This window comes from Hyperolius riggenbachi, chromosome 2 (assembly GCF_040937935.1).
Source record: "Hyperolius riggenbachi isolate aHypRig1 chromosome 2, aHypRig1.pri, whole genome shotgun sequence".
In the NCBI taxonomy this organism is placed as follows: domain Eukaryota; kingdom Metazoa; phylum Chordata; class Amphibia; order Anura; family Hyperoliidae; genus Hyperolius; species Hyperolius riggenbachi.
The window spans coordinates 188,209,548-188,234,817 of record NC_090647.1 but is presented as its reverse complement, the minus strand read 5'-3'; positions in this window follow the sequence as shown (position 1 = coordinate 188,234,817).

The following is a 25,270-nucleotide window of genomic DNA, read 5'->3' as shown; positions in this document are numbered from 1 at the left end:
CTACAATCAATTTCTAGTGGTTATAGTTCTCCACGAATTAAATAGTAGAGATGGCCCGAACGGTTCGCATGTGAACGGTTCCAGGCGAACTTTTGGTGGTTCGCGTTCACCAGCGAACGTGTACTTTTGCGGAAGTTCGTTCGCCCCCATAGTGCGCCATTATGGTCAACTTTGACCCTCTACATCACAGTCAGCAGGCACATTGTAGCCAATTAGGCTACACTCTCTCCTGGAGCCCCCCCCCCCCTTATAAAAATGCAGGCAGCCCTGGGCTTTACACTCACTCGTGTGCCTGCATTACTTAGTGAAGGGACAGCTGCTGGCAGACTCTCGTAAAGAAAGATTAGTTAGGCTCTTGTAGGCTTGTTAGCTTGCTCCTGGCTGATTGTTATTGCTAAAATAGCACCCCTCAACAGTTCTTTTGAGAGCTAATGTTCTCCTGATGTGCTTTTTTTTGTGTTGCCCACTGACACTGACATTATACAGCCCTATCTGTTGCAGCTGGACCTTGGTAATTGTTATTACTGTGCCAGCCAGGCCCTGCCTAACTATCTATACTGGGACACCTACCTATGCCTACCTAACTACTGGGGCACCTACTTGCCTATACAGGGACACCTACCTATGCCTACCTACCTACCTACCTACCTATACTAGGGCACCTACCTATACCTACGTACCTATACTGGGTCTTCTACCTATGCCTAGGTAACTACTGGGGCACCTACCTATGCCTACCTACCTATACTGGGACTCCTACCTATGCCTAGCTAACTACTGGGACACCTACCTATGCCTATCTACCTATACTGGGACACCTACCTATGCCTACCTACCTATACTGGGACTCCTACCTATGCCTAGCTAACTATTGGGGCACCTACCTATGCCTCCCTACCTATACTGGGACTCCTACCTATGCCTATCTACCTATACTGGGACACCTAAATATGCCTACCTACCTATACTGGGACTCCTACCCATGCCTAGCTAACTACTGGGGCACCTACCTATGCCTATCTACCTATACTGGGACTCCTACCGATACCAGCCTACCTATACTGGGACTCCTACCTATTCCTAGCTAACTGCTGGGGCACCTACCTATGCCTACCTACCTATACTGGGGCATCTACCTATGCCTACCTACATACAAGAAGATAATAAGGTCGTTGCTTCATTGTCGACAGACCAAATTTGATCAGCTGGACAGTCACTGTTGTTCTATCATTAAGCTATCACAGCCCGGCGCCCATATGGACTTGAAAACCGATATCGCCACGGTGTGCACCAGTCCAGCACGGCCGTCACTACTAACTCAAACAGCTGTTTGTGGTGCGTTACACAGTGAGTTTGGTGTGTCAGTGTGAAGCAGTACTCTAATTACACTCCCTGTTTGATGTATACACATGCAAGATGTTTTAAAGCACTTTAGTCCTGCAATTTAGCATTCAATGGGATTTCTGCCCTTAAACCGCTGCTTTGCGTCAAATCCTGATTTTTCCCCGGGACTTTTGGTGTCTATCCCACTCATCCATGCCCCCCTCCAGGTGTTAGACCTCTTGAAACATCTTTTCCAACACTTTTGCGGCCAGCATAAATGTTTCTAGTTTTCAAAGTTCGCAACCCCATTGAAGTCTATTGCGGGTAGCGAAAGTTCGCGCGAACCGAACCTTTTGCGGAAGTTCGCGAACCTAAAATCGGAGGTTTGGGCGATCTCTAGCAGGCAGGGATTGGCATGTGCAATGTGTGAAAGGATGTTCGGTGGGGATTTTCAATCGATATTCAGACGATATTGGTGTGGGATGCTTTACAAAAGATATTGGCATGGGATCATTAATTAAAGGTAATTATTTATGGTTAATTAAGAACAATAAATTGTTATAATTTAAGTAGGCCTCAGTTATTTGGACTGAGTTAGTCAAAAAGGCTTGATGAGCAGACCTGCCCTTTAAGGGGATTTTCTCTGAAGAGAGAAAATCTGCAGTTCTGTCAGCAGAACTAGAACATACCAAGAAGCTGTTCTGAACAAGGCCGCAGGTCTCCCTGACCTGGGCCTGGAACAATAAACATCAGTCATGTTTTGTAAATATTCACATTCCTGCATGTATGTCAAATGTCTCATTGATTATTAATCGAGTAGGTGTGTATGATGACACCACAAGTGGGTCCACCAATAGATTTATCTAGGGGGTGGCGAAGATGATGTCATATTTAACTCTTTCCTAGTCGGTATTAAATCTGGAGCGAGCGATGGGGAACTCACTTCTGCTTCTTCCTTCCTCACTAGCTCGCAATACTGACTGGAACCCAATTATTTCTCTAAGCATGTTCTTCCTTTATGTAAGCTGATATAATGTATGCTATGTACATAGGTAGTTTAGTGTAACGTAGGTAGGAAGAAGGTACCTGATAGACTTCGGCAGGGAGTCTAATCAAGAGCTTGTAATGCAACATGAAGATCGGCATAGCTAGGATATGATGACTGTATCTATCTGTCTTTCTGTGACTTGAATAAATAACGGAAACATTGGAGAAGCCTGAGAAAGTCTATTTCCTGTTTGCTGTGTGGAGAGTCAAGTGATCTCACAGTCTGTGAGACGATGGTGTCGAAGCAAGGTGATATAGAACAGTTTATAACATAAATAACTTTAACATTGTTAATTTTTTTTTTAACTCTAACACTTTGTGGAAATGAGTAAGGGGTACATTAGTACCCGCTATATCCATTTTACCAGGGGGTGTGAACACCTCTGGTTACCCTTGCTAAAGGGGAATCCCAGATGCCACTATGAACCCCCAGCGCCTACACCTCCAGATCCTCCTGGGTACCAGTGGTGAAGAAGTAGGTCTACAGTATGGAAAAGGGCTTTGGAGGGAGGGGGAGGCTTTGCTGCCCCTCTCTTCCATACCCCCCACCCCCCATATCATGGACTATGCAGGCTAGTACAGCTCAGGGTGCAGAGCATGGCATTGCCCAGGCTCTGAATTCTGGCTATAGCAGCCTGCATAGATGACAAGGTCTTAAAGAGACTTGGGAGATGTGACCCCATGTAATTTTTTATTCAAATAATAGGTACAGCATTCCTAGCAAAAGCATTGCAACTTGCCCTGTGCCGGTAGGAAAGTTACTGATGTTTCTTTAGTTAGAAAGTTACTGAAAGTTACTTTATATTTCTAAAAAATATATGTATATTATGAAGATGCATTATCTGTCACTTAACCACATTTCAAAATCATTTTTCCTATTGTAATTAAATTACAATTGCAATTTCTTGTCCCCACTATTTTTCTTAGCATACCATAATGCAGCCATTTTATAACGATTTTAACCCAAAGGGAGGGCTTCCTGAAAAGGGTGGGTTAGATATCTAATATGGTCTATTGCTGTAACAGGCAAGTGCTGAATGACCTATTCAATTTCTGAGATATTGGGGGATGTCACTGGTCAATCAGATACTACCCATTATCTTTTAATTTGCTTCAATTCATATTTCTATATGTCACATTCTCATACTGTTCTTTAAGGCAGTAAGTAAACTGAAGACGTTGATTTATTAAAAAAAAAAAAAAAGGAATATATGTATCTATTTGTAGTCTCTGATCTGAGGCTTCATAAAGGATATCACCAATATGTACTGTAAATCTTATGTCATGTATTTCATTTAATTTTGTGTGCAGGCAGAACATTTTCACTACATATTACCGTATTTCCTACCGTTTATACAATTTGTTTTCCTTCACCATGCTAAATGTAATAGTAACGACAATTCTCAGCATTAAGTGGTGTATGTGAAATCTGCATACAGAAAAAATAATTTTAAACTTATTTGAGTGATGGCCAAAACTTCATCACTAAGACAGCAGAAAATAAATATTTAGCAAAGCAGGATTAATTTAATTATAGTAAAAGTATATGCAGGCTGTCTTTCAGCTAAAAGTCAAATCAAAAATTGGAATCCTCAGTGAATATTCAATTTTAAATAATATGCATATTTTATACATTTCCACAAAAAACGAGGCATCATTAAAACACGTTTTTATAATTCTTGAATACAATTTTGGTTTAAATAATGCTTTGAATAATCAGCTATGCTAAGGCAGCCTTACCACATTTCCAGCAAAAAGTTCTATTGTAGAAAGGTTGGATCTACGTTGCCTGTCACAGATTGTAAAGTATTGTTTGCATTGATCTGGAATCTGAATTTTTTTTCCAACCAAAATTAATACCCTGCTGCTTTATATTTTTCAACTATAAATGATATTTGCTGCCTTTTTAGGACAACCAATAATACCTAGTAGAATTGTAATAGTAGAACTTCTAAATCATGATTATTACAATTATTAAGAAATATATTGCACGGCATATCAATAATAATTTCCCAATAATGATGAGTACAAACTATGAAACATAAGGAGTACAGACCCCTCACCAATGAAGCTTAAATATCTAAGTAGAAGGGAGCATAGCACGCAGAATGCAGGGAAAATGTATTAGTGGTTAATTAGTGACGTAGTTAGAATAGAGGCATTATAAATCGACACGTTTGGAGAGAAGAGGATGTGGAAGTGAGCTCCCAGTAATCTGAACAGCTCTAGAGAATTATTGGACCCATGAATGCAAAGGGCTTCTGAGAGAGGAAGAAAATTAATGGAGGAGAAAAAATGCCAAACAATAATTACAAACAACGGTGTTCTTTTTATTGAGAGCACACAGATACAGACACAGGGCCGGATTTCTACTTTTAAACACCCTAGGCCAGCTATCACCAGGCGCCCCCCCCCCCCCTGCAGAAGAGGCCAGTGCTATATAAAAACATAATAATAATATGGTAGGGCATTTGACTATGGTAGGGATTAGATTGTGAGCTCCTCTGAGGTCAGTGACATGACTATGTACTCTGTACAGTGCTGCAGAAGATGTCAGTACTATATAAATACATAATAATAATAATATGGTAGGACATTAGACTATGACTATGGTAGGATTAGATTGTGAGCTCCTCTGAGGACAGTCAGTGACATGACTATGTACTCTGTAATGTGCTGCAGAAGATGTCAGTGCTATATAAATACATAATAACATGGGAGGACATTAGACTATGACTATGGTGAGGATTAGATTGTGAGCTCCTCTGAGGACAGCCCGTGACATGACTATGTACTCTGTAATGTGCTGCAGAAGATATCAGTGCTATATAAATACATAATAATAATATGGTAGGACATTAGACTATGACTATGGTAGGATTAGAGTGTGAGCTCCTCTGAGGACAGTCAGTGACATGACTATGTACTCTGTAATGTGCTGCAGAAGATGTCAGTGCTATATAAATACATAATAACATGGGAGGACATTAGATTATGACTATGGTGAGGATTAGATTGTGAGCTCCTCTGAGGACAGCCCGTGACATGACTATGTACTCTGTAATGTGCTGCAGAAGATATCAGTGCTATATAAATACATAATAATAATATGGTAGGACATTAGACTATGACTATGGTAGGATTAGAGTGTGAGCTCCTCTGAGGACAGTCAGTGACAGGACTACGTACTCTGTAAAGTGCTGCAGAAGATGTTAGAGTTATTAATTAAATACATTGTAAGACATTTACAGATAGTGCCAACAGAGCATGAAACGGAGAATGGGTAGAGGAAGCAACATAGCAAGGGTTGGTAGGCAGTATGAGACATGACAAGTGGGCATAAAGATGAGAGGAATGGTGGGAAAGCTAGCTAGCCTAGAGGGAGAGGAGAGAGTGGGCAATGCAATAATACAACTATTATGTCAGCTGTTGTTAGTACAAGTATATGCCAGCTGTAGATGATAGACCAAACCCACTTATCCTTTACAGTCCCCCACCAATATCACACACACAGCGTATATATATATATATATATATATATATATATATATATATATATATATATATATACATACATACATACATACATACATACATACACACACACACACACACACACACACACACACACACACACACACACACACACACACACTCAACAGAGAAACAGTGCCTGCAGCCCCAGTGTTTCCACTTCTCTCCCTAAACATTGCCTTGACCAGTGTGAGGAAGTTTAGGACAGCAGCAATGCAGGACAAGCAGGCATAGGATCTGCAGAGCTGAGCAGCAGCAGCCTGACATTCCTGATGCTGCCTGCAGAGTCTGTGCTGCACAACAGGAGGAGGAGAGGCTGCAGCATGATTCCACAGTGTAAAAATGCTTGTGGTGGTAAATGCAGAGTTGCTCACACTCTGGTCTCCATTTGCACTCCAGCCTCTATTCTCCCTCACCCTGTGCAATGCTGGCTGTGCTGCTGACTCTCACCTCTCGTGCAGGCACTATTTCATTACTCCTTCAGCAGGTCTGCTCGGAACAGCTCCACACTACCACAATGCCAAAGGGGAGGGGCGGAGAGACAGGCAGACCTGTTGGAGGAGGAAGGAAGTAGAGCGTGCCCGGAGAGGTAAATATGAATGAAGAAGCCCCTGCAAACAATAGAAAAGCCTCCCCGGCCTCTGCGGAAATGTAGGCTAGAAAGCATTACCTCCCGGCTCGCACAGTTTGCTGGACTCATACCCTGTCGTGTCCTGAAGAAATAGGCTGGAGCTGGGGAAAGTGCAGAGGCTCCACCACGATCGCTCCCTACTCCCAGTGCCCCGCAGGGATCTTACATCCCCCACCGCCAAACAAGTGAGTTATGTGCCACCCGACTCAGGCTGCCCGCTGCTTATTTGCAAACAATGCAGGGCGGTGGAGGACAGATCTGGTCTGGCTGCAGGAGGAGGTGCAGTGGAGGCTTCAGCTGGCGGCTGGGCGCTTTGATGTTCTTTACTCCCGACTCTCCTGTCTGCACTGCACGCACGTTCCTGCTCCTCAGCCGCCCCAAACACTGCTGAAATTCTGGCGCCCTAGGCCAATGCCTAGGTTGGCTTGCCAGAAATCAGGCCCTGTACGGACATACAAACTAATTCATATGAATGAAAAGAATGAAGTCTCCTTGGTGAGCCACATAAAAAAGTATTAAAAGTACATTCTAACAAGTCGCCATAGGTGTACAACAGAAAAATGAAGGACATTTGAGAAATGCTGCAACTGAGTATACCAAAACAGATATGTGGAAAAACATGTATATTCAATATGAAAACATGGAGCTGAACTCCAAACAAGGACATTAAGGGAGGCAGATACAGCCAAGAGGACACTCAGTAAATTGGAATATTAGAGCTATATGACCACCTTATAGAGTTTGATTCGGTTCTGGTGTGATTTCTAACTTTACATAGTTCCAGAGTTTTCTACATTGAAAAAAGATGTGTCCTCAAGTTGAACCGCATAAATCATCTCCCTGACTATATCAAAGTATTATCTTTCAACATCTAGGATTCATTTTTCAGTTGTGGGTTCCTTTCAAATGCCAAAAAGTCATAGCATTTGCCATGGCTACTTTCCTGTATAGATATACCATATTTTTTGCACCATAAGATAACCAACCAAACCAAACTTATAAGTTTAGAGGACAAAAACCAGGAAAAATATATTCTCAACCTGGTGCATCTTCAAGGCGCATAAACATCTTGTGAACCATCTTCCCCCAGCTGTCTCTCCTCATAACCTAAACCTGCTCCCCCAGGGCTCAGTAGCGGCAGATGGGATGAAGGCTCTGCTGCATTTATACTCAGCAAGAGCTATGGGGATCACTGTTAAAGAGACTCTGAAGCGAGAATAAATCTCTCTTCAGAGCTCATAGTTAGCAGGGGCATGTGTGCCCCTGCTAAACCGCCGCTATTGCGCCGCTAAACGGAGGTCCCTTCACCCCCAAACCCACCCCCGCAAATGTTAGTCGTGGAATTGGTCGTTCCTGGAGGCAGGGCTAACGGCTGCAGCCCTGCCTCCAGTCGTGTCTATCAGCGGCGCATCGCCGCCTCTCCCCCGCCCCTCTCAGTGAAGGAAGACTGAGAGGGGCGGGGGAGAGGCGGAGATACGTGCTGACAGACGCGCGTGGGGCAGGGCTGCTGCGGTTAGCCCTGCCCCAACCAGGAAGTGCTCCCCCGCTGCTCCGAGGGGATTTGGGGGTGAAGGGACCCCCGTTAAGCCGCGGGATAGCGGCGTTTTATCTATGAGGTCTGCTATCTATGAGGTCTGAAGCGAGATTTATTCTTGCTTCAGACTCTCTTTAACTTGCACAGGGGGCAATGTATTATTGTATTATGTATTATTCAGTCCATAAGATGCACAGACTTTTTACCCTCACTTTTTGGGGGGGGAGGGGGGGAGGGGGTGTCTTCTGGAGCGAAAAATCTGGTAAGTGTACTTAAAAGAATAATGAAACCCAGCAGGCAGAATTAAATAGCTTGAGGAGGAGCAATTGAGTGTGATCTGCAAACCAAACCAGTTCTGCATTATCTAACAATATTTGCTGGACTTGTCTATGACTTTTGTGCTTCCAAAGGCTCAATGTATTTCACTTGCAAATTGACCAGAAATATTTTCAACTCTTTGTAATTTTGTATCTTTCAAAACTTTTAATGGTTATTGATGTCAATAAAATGCACCCACTATTTTTAGCTGCAGCTCGCATCACGGGCAACCCTGTGCTCACTATTATAGTAGCGCCGTTTTAATCTTCCTGATTTTTTTCGTTCAAAAACTAGGTGCGTCTTATATGCCGGAGCATCTTATATTCCGAAAAAAACTGCATATGCCAGCAGGGTAAGTAAACTAATGCATTATAAACTGCCCTCTGCACTTAATTTGTGGCATTCCAGTTTTTGTTCCTTTTTGCCTCCCATAAAATCCTATCAAGTGTGTCTGTTAGCTGAATGATAAAATCAGGAGAAAAATCCTGATTTGGCTATTTACAATGATGTGTTCATAAGTATACACCAAATTGACATGACTTTTTCCCATTAATGGAAAATGCTTTGTGAGCTTTCTTGAACCTTATTTAATTGATAATTCATGATGAAAAATTTTAACATTATGCACTTTCTCTCATTGTATTGTTGTTTGAATTCAATAAAAACATTAAAACAGGGGAAAAAATGCCAGAGGTTTGTGTTCATCGTGACATAACCAGGTACTCTGTAAAAATTCTACTTTATATGTCCTACCTGTAGGGTCATTTCATGCCTTGCATCGATGAAGGCCAACATAGCCTGAAATGCTGTCTGCAAATTGGATTATTTTGCTCTGTGAAATTAATAGGCTATAGGCATGCTATAAACCAAAAGCTTCTGATACATGTCTAGCTTCTCATGGAAATAAAGGATTCATTTGCGTATTAGTTCACTGAGCAGAAGTGATGTATTATAGGAAGACTTTCTTGCTCCCATGACACTGAATGTCTGCAAATACATTATATTTAGCAGAACTTATGTTGATAGAGTCAATAAATATTTCTATCGCTAAGCAAATGTAGCTTATGGAGATTTATTCTACTACTAGAAGCAAATGTAGCATTTCCTAATATTATTTCCACTCCAACCACAGTCACCACTTACTATTAAAGGACAAATGACCTAAGAGGGATATGGAGGCTGCCATATGTATTTTTGTTGTAAACAATACCATTAGCCTAGCTATCCTGCTGACCTTTCATGCATCAGTAGTGTCTGAATTACACACCTGAAAAAAATCTGTGGCATTTGCAGTCAAACATCTGAGCTGCATGCTTGTTCAGGGTCTATAGCTAAAAGTATTAGAAAATATGGTGAATTCCGCTCAACCTCCACTAGCTAAGACAGTGCTGGAGCCAGCCGACTCAAACTCAGGACAAGAGTCGAAAGGAAGGAGCTCCGCACAATGTCAGTGCTATGAATAATGGCCATTGTGGGTCAGAAACATGTCAGCTGTCCGGCTGTGTCGGTTTTACCGTATCTAATAAACTGGAAGATTTATATTTTTTTGCTATTGACATCATGCGGAGCTCCTTCCTTTCGTCTATAAGTATTAGAGGTAGAGGATCAGCAGGGCAACCAGGCAATGTGAATCATTTAAAAGAAAATATGTCAGCCTCCATATCTCTCTTAGGTCAGTTGTCCTTTATGATTGCAGCTATCTGTGCATTAGCACTATATGTTCCAAAATTTCAAAGTTATCCAAGACTCTTTCTTCAAAGTTAAATCAGCAGCTTTGTCAGTGTAACAGTGAGGAAAGGATCTAATTTGGCGTTGACACTTCAGACCTTATGCTTTGACTGCATAAATTAATAAAACTGATTGGAGGTAACACTATCCAAAAACAACTGTTAATCACCCAAGTTTGCAATTCTTTTCGACTATGATGTGTTGTAGTCAGTGGTTTCCAATGCCCTTATGAAAGGATTAAAGTGAAAACAGGGAGCATTCTGCTGGTATATAATTTCCTGTAACCCGCCCCCCCGCCTTTTGCCAAAAATCACATATACAGAAACATGCACCTACTGCTAATAGACATTAAAAACCTCATAATTACCAGTTGTGTGAGTAATTCACACTTATTCAGTGCCAGAAACCTAGAGGGGTGAAGGTTTTTCTTTCTTTGTAGGGCAAGGGGGAAGAGTTATGACTCTGTAAATATACTGCTGTATGTGTGCTATTAACCAGTCATTCTGACTGAAGATGTGTCAAATAAGCATTGCTTTTGCATTAGTACCTTGACTTTTGAACATAGTTCATAAGTGGAGATCACCTGCCAATACCTTATGTTATCAATTCTGCTGCATTTTTTTATTCTTTGGGTAATTGCAGATTTTATTTTTATTTTGAGGTAACTACAAAAACGTAATGTGATTTTCCATGTTCATATTGTGTGCCTAATGTGTCTAAAAGTATAGAAATGGTTTAAATATACCATTGAGTTTGTCCCTTATAATACAATATTTTATGTCCCAGATAGCCAATCACAGCCCTCACTGCTCCCTGCTCACTATTTAATAGACTATAGACAAAACACACTTCGCGCTGGCACTGGCCCCTTTTAAAAGATCCAATATAATTGTGACACAAACCGGGTCGCCACCTCTTTCAATAATGTAAACAAACCACCAAGAGGCAGGCGCTCACAGTTGTACACAATGTTGGCTTAGTGCTGGTAATTCATGTATCATAAAGAGTCCAATACACATCCCCCGTCAGTCCCCAAATGTCCACACAATATCTGCAGATTGTTGTTATCGCATCAGGTTTCAATCCTCCTCTCAGAAGTCCATCAGTAAATACAAAAACAGAGCAGCCGTCACCACACCCAAGTGAGTGCCACTCACCGTGTGTTAAGACCTATTGCCAGGTCAAGAATCGCCTCTGGGACTGTTACAGGTCGTCCCCCACCGCTCCCGGCAGTCTCCCCTTCACTTCCAGTAGCTTCACCTTCCTCCACACTTGCACCTCAATAAAAACGCCTCAACATAGCGTAATACTGTAGCTTTAATTAAAACTTTTTAAAAAACAATTGCACTTACAATGTTTCTGTTGCATCAAGAGCGTAGAGTTTTGTACACACGGGCTCTCCCCCGTATTGTTGGCCGGCTGGCATGCGCAATCCCTGCAGCTGGAGGGTCCTGACCGCCGCGCGCTCAGTTCCGCTCTCCTCCTGGCTCTCAAGAGCTTCTGATGAGTCAATTGTGACGAAACATGTCAGGCGGGGCTTAGACGCGGAAGACACTCACGCAGTAACCCACGAGCTGAGCGGCATGTCCCGGGCAAGGAGGAGAGCGGAACCGAGCGCGCGGCGGTCAGGACCTTCCAGCTGCAGGGATTGCGCATGCCAGCCGGCCAACAATACGGGGGAGAGCCCGTGTGTACAAAACTCTACGCTCTTGATGCAACAGAAACATTGTAAGTGCAATTGTTTTTTAAAAAGTTTTAATTAAAGCTACAGTATTACGCTATGTTGAGGCGTTTTTATTGAGGTGCAAGTGTGGAGGAAGGTGAAGCTACTGGAAGTGAAGGGGAGACTGCCGGGAGCGGTGGGGGACGACCTGTAACGGTCCCAGAGGCGATTCTTGACCTGGCAATAGGTCTTAACACACGGTGAGTGGCACTCACTTGGGTGTGGTGACGGCTGCTCTGTTTTTGTATTTACTGATGGACTTCTGAGAGGAGGATTGAAACCTGATGCGATAACAACAATCTGCAGATATTGTGTGGACATTTGGGGACTGACGGGGGATGTGTATTGGACTCTTTATGATACATGAATTACCAGCACTAAGCCAACATTGTGTACAACTGTGAGCGCCTGCCTCTTGGTGGTTTGTTCACTATTTAATAGGACTCGACGGTCTGGATGGTGGGATCAGGCAGGGAGCAGAGAGGGCTGTGATTGGAGGTCTGGGGCAGCACCCACTGACCTACTGGCAGATTGGTAGTGTGCTCTGAAAGCCTTCCAATGAACTTCGCCTGACCCCCCCCCCCCCCGCATCACCCAGTCCCATGCACGCCTCCAGGACTTCTCAAGAGCTGCTCCAACACTATGGAACTCCCTACCTCCACCCATTAGGGCAGCCCCCTTGAACATCTTCAAGAAGGCCCTCAAAACTCACCTTTTCACTCTGGCCTACTACCCCTCACAAGTGCTCTAAACCCACAGCTGAACTCTGGTCCCCTACCTTTTGTGTCCTTACCTCTCCCTCTAGATTGTAAGCCTTTGGGCAGGGTCCTCCTCCTTATGTCTCCTACCTGTTCACACACCTCCATTACCGTACACCCATCCTATGGATCTGAGTGAACTCGATTGCCTAATCTCCATGCTCCCATCCAGTGACTAAGCATTACCTTGTAATCATACTGTGCTGCGTGATCTGGTTTTTCTTGTATTCCTGTATTGTCATATTGCTGTATGTCACCCCTAAATATTGTCTGTAACCTAAACTAATGTCCAGCATTGCGTAATATGTTGGCGCTTTATAAATACAATAAATAAAATTAGCCTTAATCATTACATGGGAGGCGAGCATGCAGTTTCTAGTTATGGCCTGTATACACTGCTGCACTTTTAAAATCGCATGCAGTTTTTAATCACAAGGTCTTTTCAAAAATAATAAAAATCGCGAAGACCTGTACACACTGGTGCAATGCGATTTTTCTATTTTCATAAAGGCTTTGCGATTTCAAAATCGCATGCGATGTTAAAAGCGCAGCAGTGTGTACAGGCCCTTATGTGTGCATATCAGGAAAGAGAGGACATAATAAGGGGGACATGGACATTGAGGACAGGAGGTACAAGACAAAAGGGGGCCGGAAGATACAGGGGGATGACAGAAACAGGGAAGCAGACATAAGCAGAGCACACAGGGGGACGGAGACAAGGCATAGGATGGGGACAATGACACTGGGACACAGAACACAGGGGGGCAGGGGACACAAGACGCACAAGTAGGGCACAAGGGGACATCATTTGGGGGAAGAAGGTCCATAAGATGTTTCTGCACCATGGTTGTACCAGGTTTAGTATATATGTATATATATATATATATATATATATATATATATATATATATATATATATATATATATATATATATATATATATATATGCAATTCCCTTTTTCTCCTAAGGTTTTTCATAAGTGATACTGTTTCTTCTTTTCTTTAAAATCATTTTCAGCATTTCACAGTTAAAAATTACTAAGACTGGTAGAAAGTACTATCAAAATGATTTTGTACATTTTCTTGCTTGCTGGGGGTTTAAAGGCATTTTATTGTCAAGGTATGAAAAAATATCAACTTGGAGAAAACTAAGGAAAACAAGTGAATTGCATATGAGCCAGAATGCTTTTGACAGAATTTTTTATTACATATTTTTTAAACCACTTTACCACCAGGGGTGCGTATATCTACTTTCCTTTTAACACCCTTTCCCCACCAGGAGCGTAGATATGCGCACCCCCCGCTGCTACCACCGCTGTCCGAGCTCCAGCTCACTCATGCGCGCTGCCACGCTCGTGCATGCTCCCGGAGATTAATGAACGGGAAAAAACGTTCCTGTTCATTGATCACAGCCCCCAGCAATGATTGGCTGCTTCTATGAGAAGCAGCGTGATCATTGTGAAAAAAAAAGTTTCCCAGCCTCATTTAACGTCGTGTAAGCGTACTTCCGATGCTTACAGGACGCATGTACAAAAAGATACTGTGGCTATCTTGTGGCCAAATAGTAAAACTACTTCCAAAACATTGTTCATATACAAATACATGCTTCTACACTATAAATTAACTCATTACCTCCCACACTCCCCAATTTATTTATTTTTTTGTAATAAAAAGAAAAAAAATTACAATAAAAAAAGAACATAAATAGTTACCTTTGGGACTGAACTCTTTAAATATTTATGTCAAGAGGGTACAACACTGTTACTTTGTAAACTATGGGCTTGTAATTTGGAATCTACGCAAAACTGAAAAAAAATGCACCTTTATTTCCAAATAAAATATTGGCGCCAAACATTGTGATAGGGACATAATTTAAATGGTGTAATAAATGGGACAAATGGGTAAATAAATTTCATGGATTTTAATTACAGTAGCATGCATTATTTAAAAACTAATGGCCGAAAACTGAAAAATTATTTTTTTTTCCCACAACCCACATTGAATACGGTCCTTTGTCTGAAACTTATGAGTCTTGAACTTTTATCTGATCATTTTTGTAGCGTGTGACAAAACACAAAAAACTGTAAGAACAAAAAAAGAAATCAATAATCAAGAGTCGCAGAGCAGCAAGTTCTTAAAGGACAGGTCTGGGGTAAAAAAAAAAAAAAAACTACTTACCTGGGGCTTCTTCCAGCCCCTGGCAGCCTATGTGTCCCTCGCTGCAGCTCCGCTCCCAGCCAGTGTCCCAGGGTCCCCTCTGTTGCAGATTGGGACCTCACCAGGTCGCCATCTTCTGTGCCCCTCGTGGTCACGCTACTGTGTCCGGGAACATTCTGCACAGACACATTCTGCACCTGCACAGAATTCTCCAAGCCACTTGAGCATGATTATGAGCGAATGGCCACATGCTCACGCAGGTGCAGAAGATGCCAACTTGGCGAGGCTGGCATCTGCAACAGAGAGGACCCCAGGACACCGGCTGGGAGAGAAACTGCAGCAAGGTACAGATATGCTTCCAGGGGCTGGAGGAAGCCCCAGGTAAGTATTTTTTTTAACCCCGGACCTGTAATTTAAGTGAATGACAGCAGAAGGTAATATGCTTCAGCATAATTATGGAAGCCCTGTCACCCCCCTATATGCTATTAAAGATAACATGATTAACTTCTTGCCACTGTGAGCAGTTCTACTATAAATGACCAAAGAAGCATTGTTTCTGAGAAGAAGAAAAAAACTTGACTTCTTTTCTTTTGATTATTATGACTAAGTAATCATAGTGGTCACATAATCACAGACCCCACTGATTCTTGTGCGATCAGCTTCTGGGTGCTGAGACTGCAAGATGCAGATGCAGCCTCATCCAGTAGATAGGTGCATGTATGGGAATGCACATAAACATCTGTGATCAGTTAATTAAAATTCTCCCACAATGGGGTATGTGCTGTAAATATGTTTATGTACCATGTAGAAATTAGCATAAAAGTTATTATGTGTACATCCAGATATTATAAGAACCCTACAATTTTAGACAAAGTGTAATTTCCATAGCCATAAGAAGATAAAAGGTGGTAATGAATCCAAGTGTACTTTCCATGAAGTTGACATGTATGAAACATACTACTTAGCAGCAATGTACTAGTACTGACGAGCATCTTGCTAAAATGCCAAATTACACACAATGATTGATGATTTGATTCAAATGCATATGCTACTTTAGGTATTAGTGAAAAGGATATCTACTGAAATTAAAAGAAGATTTAGGACATTCTGTGGAAATTAGCAGATATTTACATGTATCACTATGGAAAATTACAGATATTTTAAGTATGTCATTACACACACCATTTAATAACTATTTTCCAATTGAAGCAGTTGAAAATTCTGCATTTACTGGTGTGTCATACACTGTGTTGGCATAGCAACCCTGCCAAGTCTACTTGAACTTATCATTTGTCACCTGACTAAAGATATTTGCATTTGTGCATTCGTAAAGAAATCAGTAGATTTCCACACTTGACATTTGTGGAACAAGACATGTAGAGATTAGTGAAATTAGTTTGCAGTTTTATAGCTTATCTTTATCTTTTTGCTTGCTGAATAACTGAAATCTATTTACTGCAACAAAAGAAGTCATGAGGTAAAGAAGTATTATTTTATTACATCATTAAATATAAGACTTCATTGCTCATTTAAAATAGTATTTGTCTCACAAAGTGCATTACGTTATGTTGCATATTTCAAGGTCATTTGCTATCTCAGCTCTGATGAATGATTGTACAAATTGTTACAAAATGGTCGAATGTTTCCCAGCAGATTAACATTATGGAAATTTAGCAATGTTCGCTGTAGACTTAATTTACTAATGTATGCATCATATTAAAGCAGAACCAAAATTAAGTAAACAAAATAACATATGATATGGCAAAGTAACAAGAGCAACACCATGTAAAAAATTATTTTTAAAGGAAACCTAAACTGAGAAGGATATCGGTTTAAAATAGAGTGCACTATCTGATGTTCACACTGCATGCGTTCCAGTCCTGTGCGGTCCGGGAACGCATGCTGCATGCATTTTTTGTAAAAACGCGTGGCTGTCCCATTCACTTTTCAGTGATGGGTTCAGCCACGCAACGCACACAAACGCGGATGGCGTGCGTTCGCATGCATTGCATTCCGCACGCATGGCCATCCGCGTTTGTGATGTGAACGGGGCTTAACAGTTTACAGCTTATTTTGTCAGTTTTTGCTCATGGTGGACTCTTTGTTTGCAAGTTTAAGTTTAGAGTTGGGGATGATTAAGTTAGAGTCATATGAAGGAGTCTTCTGTCTTACAACTTGAGTGGATTTTTTTTTCCCATTTGCTATTATTACCTAAGGAGGTAATTTCAATTGGTAATTTTAGTTACACTTAAAGTCTTGCTTAGCATTAAAAGGCATGTTCTGTATATACATTCACTCAAATAAATTATAAATGCAGAATCCGTACCACATATTTTAATAAGTTGTAGCATCATAGATTGCATTTAAAATCAAACTAGACAGCCAAGGAAAGGTGAACAGCAGGATATCGCTGTAAAATGATATCATAAATTCTTCAGGGTTAAGCTTCATTTGTCATATTTATATATTCTGTCATGAACAAGTTGATTCCAGATATAGCAGTATGTTTTTGCATTGTGAGTATCAGCAAAGCAGACATACACTTAGCCTGCTGTTGACATCCTTATACATTTTTGGTTGTAGTTTGTTTTAAGAAAATTGGCATAGGAAGCAGTTGAATGAATGAAGAGACAAACATGTAGGTGGATAGACAAATACACATAGATTGATGAGATAGATAGATAGATAGATAGATAGATAGATAGATAGATAGATAGATAGATAATTACGATAATTATTACATATTAATTAAATAAAGTCTGTCTTTTAAATGGACTATAGTATGTTTTGGTATGTTGGTTATCCTCTGAAAAGAACAGGTGGTTCTAAGATTAGTACAATGAGAAGCTGTCAAAATGATTAATTCACTGATCCACCTTAGCTTGCATGAGGACATCTGGAAACATGCACTGTTTGTACTTTTAGAGGAAAGCATCTCAAGCAGACCCAAGAAGTGTATTGAGATTCAAAAGAAAAACAAGTTTTAAAACATATGGGGTGTCTCACTTTAAATGTCTTTGTTTTGTCATTTATGCATTTGATAAGGGTGGCTGAAAATAAAGACCAAACAGAAAAGTACAACGTTAAAACATCTCATAGTTTCACATAGTCTCCTTCTCAGAAACATTTACTACTTCAGTGCTAATTATGGAATCTGCAATGATATTAAATAGTGATTAGGCTGCATTAATAAACTGTGCATTAACCTCAGACTCCTGAAGTTTGATTATGCAGTACATGAAGATGTAGTTTGGCTGAAGACCACAAGCAGATTGCACACTGGATTCACTGCTTTAGTCTGCTTGTTATGAATCACATTTACTCACTGCATACTTTGTATAGTGCACAAAGGTACTGGACATTTTTTTTTTCACTGATTTTCACTGCTCTTATTTTGGACATGCCATCAAGTGCACAAAAAAATGTAAAATAGAAAATGTAGGACTGAGCATGTAAAGAAAACATTATTGTATGTCTTTGAGTAAATTGGCATTAGAAGCAGATGATGCTGAACTCAAGGAGGAAGAGGGAAGATAAGTAATGTTGGTGGATATTTATGAGCGAGTGGGTGAAAGCAAAATTCAGTTTAGCCTTAATCAAAACTGAACGTTGGTGGATGCGGGCTGTAGCAAAAGGGCTTAACTCACCCCTTGGTTCCCGCCTTTGGCCACAGCGCTCCATCCCATCTTTCAAACACTTCCTCCTTCGCAGCTGGAAAGAGGAAGTACTGGGAGTATGTAGAGGGGTGTGGGTGTGAAATCGATCCCTTTCTCAGCCCAAAGAAAATGGGACATGCTGGAAATAACCGAATGATGTGCAATTTCCAGTTGATCTGTCATAAAATTTATGGTGTGTACCAGCTAGGGTTAAGGATCTTGTGATAAAATTAATGGATAAGCTATAGTGTATGGTAAAAGTTCTGTGTAGTGTGAGTAACCCTGGTAGTGCTAGTCCTGGAGACTTTAATGTAACTGTCTGCCAATTGTTCATGTTGTATGTCATACGTGTGTTTGTGAATTATTCATTGTGAAAATTGTTTGCAATTTAATTGAACTATGTTTAGTAGTATGTTTAGTGTTTTTATGGCTGTCTGTTGAGATATATAGAGCACAATTTAAAGTATATGAGAGGAAGTGTTATTATACCCAGCTGCATCCACTAATTTGTGATATTTGTATGTGGTGATTCTGTATTCATGTATGTTATGTAAGTGCATAATGTAGAAGTGTGACTATAAACGGATGTATGTTACAGTACATTTTGTGATTATAGATGTATAGTGTGTTGTGGGTTGATGGCAGATGCAGGGAACAGCATTCCATCCTGTGTGAGAGTCTAGTGATGTCTTTCTATCTACAGAATGTGAGAGAGAAAGGGCTGTAAATGACACTTTCTCTGCAGTCAGACTTGAATTGGACTGTAGCATATCTTTCACCGATAACTATTTACAGGCTATAAAACCTGTGCATGGCAGAGGCAGAGTAACATTTTCAAATGTAGCATGGATATAAAAAGATACATAGTTAGAATTGTAAAAACATTCATCGTTCATCTGAGATCATAAAATATCTCAATACAATGTATCCCTTTACTGAATCGTATATAAAACTTAAAGGAATACTATCGATTCACATATTTTTTTCAATTGACACAGGAATTGTTTGGGAAGTGCTGCTAAGTACTGGTGTATACATTTTAGTAGCAACCTCTTCGTTTACTGTTATCAAAATACTTTCAAACTTTACTGACGCCAAAACTGACGGCAGACTGAGCCATGAGGAGAGGGGAAATTCTCCTCACACTTGATCAGTTAACTCTATGTGTAACTCTGTGTGTGTGACAGAGAGAACAGCTGCAGCTTTTGTGTCCTGTGTTTCTGACTGAAGTGTCTGAAGAGAGCAGGGGAAATGTAACTAATTGTCACAGCTTTTCATACTGTTTTTGCTTTCAGAGTTTGATATGTTTGATATTAGCTTTCTGTAGTCTGATATGCAACTCTGGCTGTGCATTGAAGCAGACACCCCTTCTGCAATTGATTTGTCCCAATATAGCTAAATCCTACCCTCAATAAATTACAGCTTTTGCCTCTGATATTTAACATGAAAAGTAGGAAAATGTTTTTAATACAGCTACTTAGACATTATTTGTACACTGTCATTTTAGAACACTTGGGTATTGATAGTATTCCTTTAACTTTTAATAAACTTGGCTGCTACTATGTTATGAGCCTATAGGCTATATCTGTATACTTGTTTTTAAGAATGTAAATTTACACCTTATCACTTTAGCACTGTCTTAGCACTTTTCCCTTGAAAAAGCTTCATCTAGAAGTGAAACATGTCGGGTTGTTTGGTGGGGTTGTGTAATTTTATATATCTATCTAGTGATGCAAGGGGACCTGGGATAATGCTCTTTATCCAGTACTAATTGATACAGCAGGCCCTGCATTGCTTGCAAGTTTCTATGAATATAAATCATACAATTATTTTCTTTTTTAATAGTTTATTAAAAGTTTAGTTTTATATACGATTCAGTAAAGGGATACATTGTATTGTTATATTTATTGCTCAGGTTCTGTGATTTATCATAAAATATCTCTTTTTTTTGTTTTAGAAACTTAAAGTTCAGCTATTAGTGTTAGGGATGTTTTAGTCTACTATAGTCTGATTTACAAACAAAACTTTGTGTACATCCTGTTATTCCTGTTATTGTTCTCTTTGATTCCTCAAAATATTTCCACCTGAGCACACACGTCTTTCATACATTAGAGAAAAACACAACTCTGTCTCATATTTCAGCTAAAAGTTACTTGAGAACTGAAGCATAGAACTGATAAAAAAAGGCTTGTTAGTAAAATATGCTCCCATTTGGGCATTACAACAACGGCAAATGCTGCAATGTGCCCTGTACTTATAAGGTTACATAGAAGTGCAGTCTGTAAGGGACAATCCATATACAGTCCAGAACTGTGAGAGAGAGAGAGAGAGAGAGAGAGAGAGAGAGAGAATTATATAAGTCTGTTTAGGTTTTCAGTGATCCTTAGACAAGCATTAAATCTTCATTTTGCCGGTTATTGTTTTTGTTTTTTGTTTTGTTTTGTTTTTCACTGCTCTCTCCATTGAAACTGGTGTGTCAGTGTTATGAAATGGGCAGCTGTGAATAAATGGAACAGGAAAGTGAGTGGTGGATTACTTAATTGCTTTACTTAAAGTGCTTTACATTTACCGTATATTAATTTTTATAACTTTTCGTATTTGCCTTACCCTAACAGATTAAAAATGATCAAATAAAATTAAAATGTCCACAAAATGGGCTGATTAAGACCCTGCAGTATGGCAGTTACAAATCTTTAATCAACTCCATTAAAAAAAAGAGTGGTTTGTTTTGAAAGAAAAAGGAACATTAAAAATATATTATATCAAATAACCGAATTAAGTCAGTAAATGCAATGATCACTCTAGGTACAGCTATCTGTCCTATTATCATCCATATCCACTGCCTTCAATAGTCTACGTTATTAGACATGAATAGTAAGTATGCAGTTTAGGTGTTCTGACTGCACTCTGACATTAGCTGCTCCATGTTTCCAGAAACACAGCCAAAGATAGACAGGTTACTAGCATTTACTGTTCCCGCCTTTAATGGGACATAAAATATTTTTTTTAAATACCCCATGAAAAAATGTGAGTACAACAACAATTTAAAGAGGAACCTTAATGACACATGGAAAAATGTAATAAATTATTTAGAATATACATTTTTTTACTTTAACCCCTTGACAACCACAGTGTTAAACGCCCCCCCTACCTTCCAACGACCAGCCTGTTTTTAGCTCAGCTGGGCTGTGCAGTTTCTTCAGCCTCCTGCACAGCCCAGCTATGGAGCCCAGCCATCAGACTCGCCTGGTTTTTTTGCCCTAAGGGGACATGCCGCCGGAGGGGTCCGATCGCTGGGGCCGTTGTTAGGTTTTTTTTCCCTCAGCCTGTATAGGCTGCTTATCCCTCCCTCCCTTCTCCCTCCCCTTCCCTCCTCCCCTCTGTCATCTGAATTGGAACAGGATGGCGATCTCATAGGCATCAGCCTATGAGAGGACGGCGATCCCCGGCCAATTAGAGGCCGGGAATCGTTGATCTTGTACAGCGCTGCCAGAGAATGCAGTGCTGTACAGTTGTAAAAAAAGGGATTTCTTTCCCCTTTCGTTTACAAACAGCCTGCTAGCCACTACTCGGCGGCTAGCAGGCTAATCACAGAGATCCAATCCGTGACTTGGCAGGGAATGATTGCGCATGTGCGCGGCCGTTCCCTGCCAAACTTCAGCTTCAAGACTTGACGCCAATTGGCGTTAGGCGGTCCTGGGGCTTCTGCTGCGGCCATGCCCATTGGCGTGAGGTGGTCTTGAAGTAGTTAATGTTATTCAGAATACACATTTTTACTTCAATGATCCTGGTTTCATCATCAGAGACACTTCTAATATTTATATATTGCTGTATATTGAATGTAATCCCACCCTCCCAGTGTTGTTAAGCCTAGACTATGATGTCAGCAGCCTTCTTACCCAAGAGCACCCTGAGAGTGAATGTGATGTTCCTGCCCACTACATTGAGGGATAAATCCCCAGTGATTAACCTTGCAAGCAGCGACGATCCAAGCATCTCTCATACATTTCAGAATGCTAATTGAGGCAAGGCAATCTTTTACAATAGACAAATCTTGGCCAAATAGTATTAGCTATGTTATACTTTAAGATATACAGTTAGGATTCCTCCTGTGGCGTGTTCTGTCCATTGCAGGTGGAGCCGCAAATGGACAGTTTCGGCTTGTCAGTCTGCATTCGGTTGTGCATTTGCAGTGAGTCAAATTGTCATTTGCAATTGCTATGCAGTTCTGGACAGCTCAGGATGCTGTCATCATTCCACCAATGGCTTACTACAGCTGAACTGCAACCAGATAGCCCTGGATTTCCTGCATGCATGTTGTTGCATAGGACTGCATGCATTGGTACAGATAGTCTTTCAGCTAGCAAATGGTAACCAAGCCAGCTCAGGATTGAATGATTACCATTCAGCTGTGTGGAGATTTACATGCTTGCATCCATTGGCTGATGCCAGCATAAAAGCCTGCCTCTCCTGTTAGACCCCGGCCCGTGATAGTTTCAGCTTTGTCTAAGCTGTTACTAGGTGCCTTGATATTGTTAAAGGGACTCCGAGCTCAAGTAAAAAAAGAAAGTTGTGCTCACCCAGGGCTTTTTCCAGCCCAGTGCTGGTCGGGAGGTCCCACGACGGCGTCCTGGCTCCTCTCCTAGTCCCCGCTCCGGAATGGCTGACCGGCCGCAGCCCGGGCGACACTCTGCTGAGTGTCGGGCTGTTCCTTCCGCGTATGACGTCACACGCTGGCCGCCTCGCGTCATCACGGCGTCCGGCGTAAAAGTACTGCTCATGCGCGATTAAAGCGCACATCCGCCTTACTGCCACGCCGGCCGCCGTGATGACGCGAGGCGGCCGGCGTGGGGCGTCAGCCGCGTCATACGCAGAAGGAACAGCCCGACACTCAGCAGAGTGTCGCCCGGGCTGCGGCCGGTCAGCCATTTCGGAGCGGGTACTAGGAGAGGAGCCAGGACGCCGTCGTGGGACCTCCCGACCAGCACTGGGCTGGAAAAAGCCCCGGGTGAGTACAACTTTCTTTTTTTACTTGAGCTCGGAGTCCCTTTAAATATATTCCTTGTCTTAGTTCAGTTCCTGTGGAGCTATGATTATATATTTCCCACGGGGACATATATACGTACTCCTTCTAGTATAGAGATTTTGTATTGCCTACCCTTGTTTGCTGTATTGCTCCAGATCCTAGCCAGTCTTCCTTGCTTATGTTATATATTGGTTCATCGCCGATATATACATATGTTAGTCAGTCGTTTGTAGTTTCATTGATAGCTGTAAATTGTAATTCACTAGGAAATCATATCTATTGTATACTTGTCTGTGTATTTACATTTGCCTGTCTTTTTGACTCTGCTATTGCCTGACTATTCTGCCCTGTCCTTGCGAGGTGGCCATTACTGCGGTTGCTATTGGTTACCTCACTCTTGTCTTTGTGAATGCTTGCTGTCACTGAGGCAGTGACTAAAGTAGCAAGCATTCATTCTGTCAGCCTTTGTCCTCCTAGTCCTGTCCTTGCAGGTAGCCATTGCTGCAGTTGCTATTGGATACCTCACTCCAGTCTGTCTTGTACCTGTCTGAATGTTTGCTATTGCAAGAGCAGCGCAACATCGCACTGCGCTGCCATTGTGTCTTATCAGAAGCCCAGAGCTGCAGTTGCTCTGGGCAGCCTGTGTAGCCTCTTCCATTATCCAGCTCTTAGCCTTGTTGTGCTGGCTGGTCAGAAGGTATGACTCCCCAGCGTTACAACAGTTAAGTTATTCTTTATGAAAACTGTGAATACTTTTTTGGTTCTGACTAGTGTTGGGCGAACAGTGTTCGCCACTGTTCGGGTTCTGCAGAACATCACCCTGTTCGGGTGATGTTCGGGTTCGGCCGAACACCTGATGGAGTTCGGCCAAACTGTTCGGCCACATGGCCGAACTAAGAGCGCATGGCCGAACGGTTACCCGAACGTTCGGCTAGCGCTGTGATTGGCCGAACGGGTCACGTGTAGTGTTGGGCGAACATCTAGATGTTCGGGTTCGGGCCGAACATGGCCGAACTCCGAACATAATGGAAGTCAATGGGGACCCGAACTTTCGTGCTTTGTAAAGCCTCCTTATATGCTACATACCCCAAATTTACAGGGTATGTGCACCTTGGGAGTGGGTACAAGAGGGGAAAAAAATTAGCAAAAAGAGCTTATAGTTTTTGAGAAAATCGATTTTAAAGTTTCAAAGGGAAAACTGTCTTTTAAATGCGGGAAATGTCTGTTTTCTTTGCACAGGTAACATGCTTTTTGTCGGCATGATTCATTTTAATTTGAGTCAGACGGTCTGCATTTTCTGTGGAGAGGCAGATACGCCGCCGATCTGTGACGATGCCTCCGGCAGCACTGAAACAGCGTTCCGACATAACGCTGGCTGCCGGGCAAGCCAGCACCTCTATTGCGTACATTGCCAGTTTGTGCCAGGTGTCTAGCTTCGATACCCAATAGTTGAAGGGTGCAGATGGATTGTTCAACACAGCTACGCCATCTGACATGTAGTCCTTGACCATCTTCTCCAGGCGATCGGTGTTGGAGGTGGATCTGCACGCTTGCTGTTCTGTGGGCTGCTGCTGCATGGGTGTCATAAAATGTTCCCACTCCAAGGACACTGCCGATACCATTCCCTTTTGGGCACTAGCTGCGGCTTGTGTTGTTTGCTGCCCTCCTGGTCGTCCTGGGTTTGCGGAAGTCAGTCTGTCGGCGTACAACTGGCTAGAGGAGGGGGAGGATGTCAATCTCCTCTCTACAGTCTCCACAAGGGCCTGCTGGTATTCTTCCATTTTGACCTGTCTGGCTCTTTCTTCAAGCAGTTTTGGAACATTGTGTTTGTACCG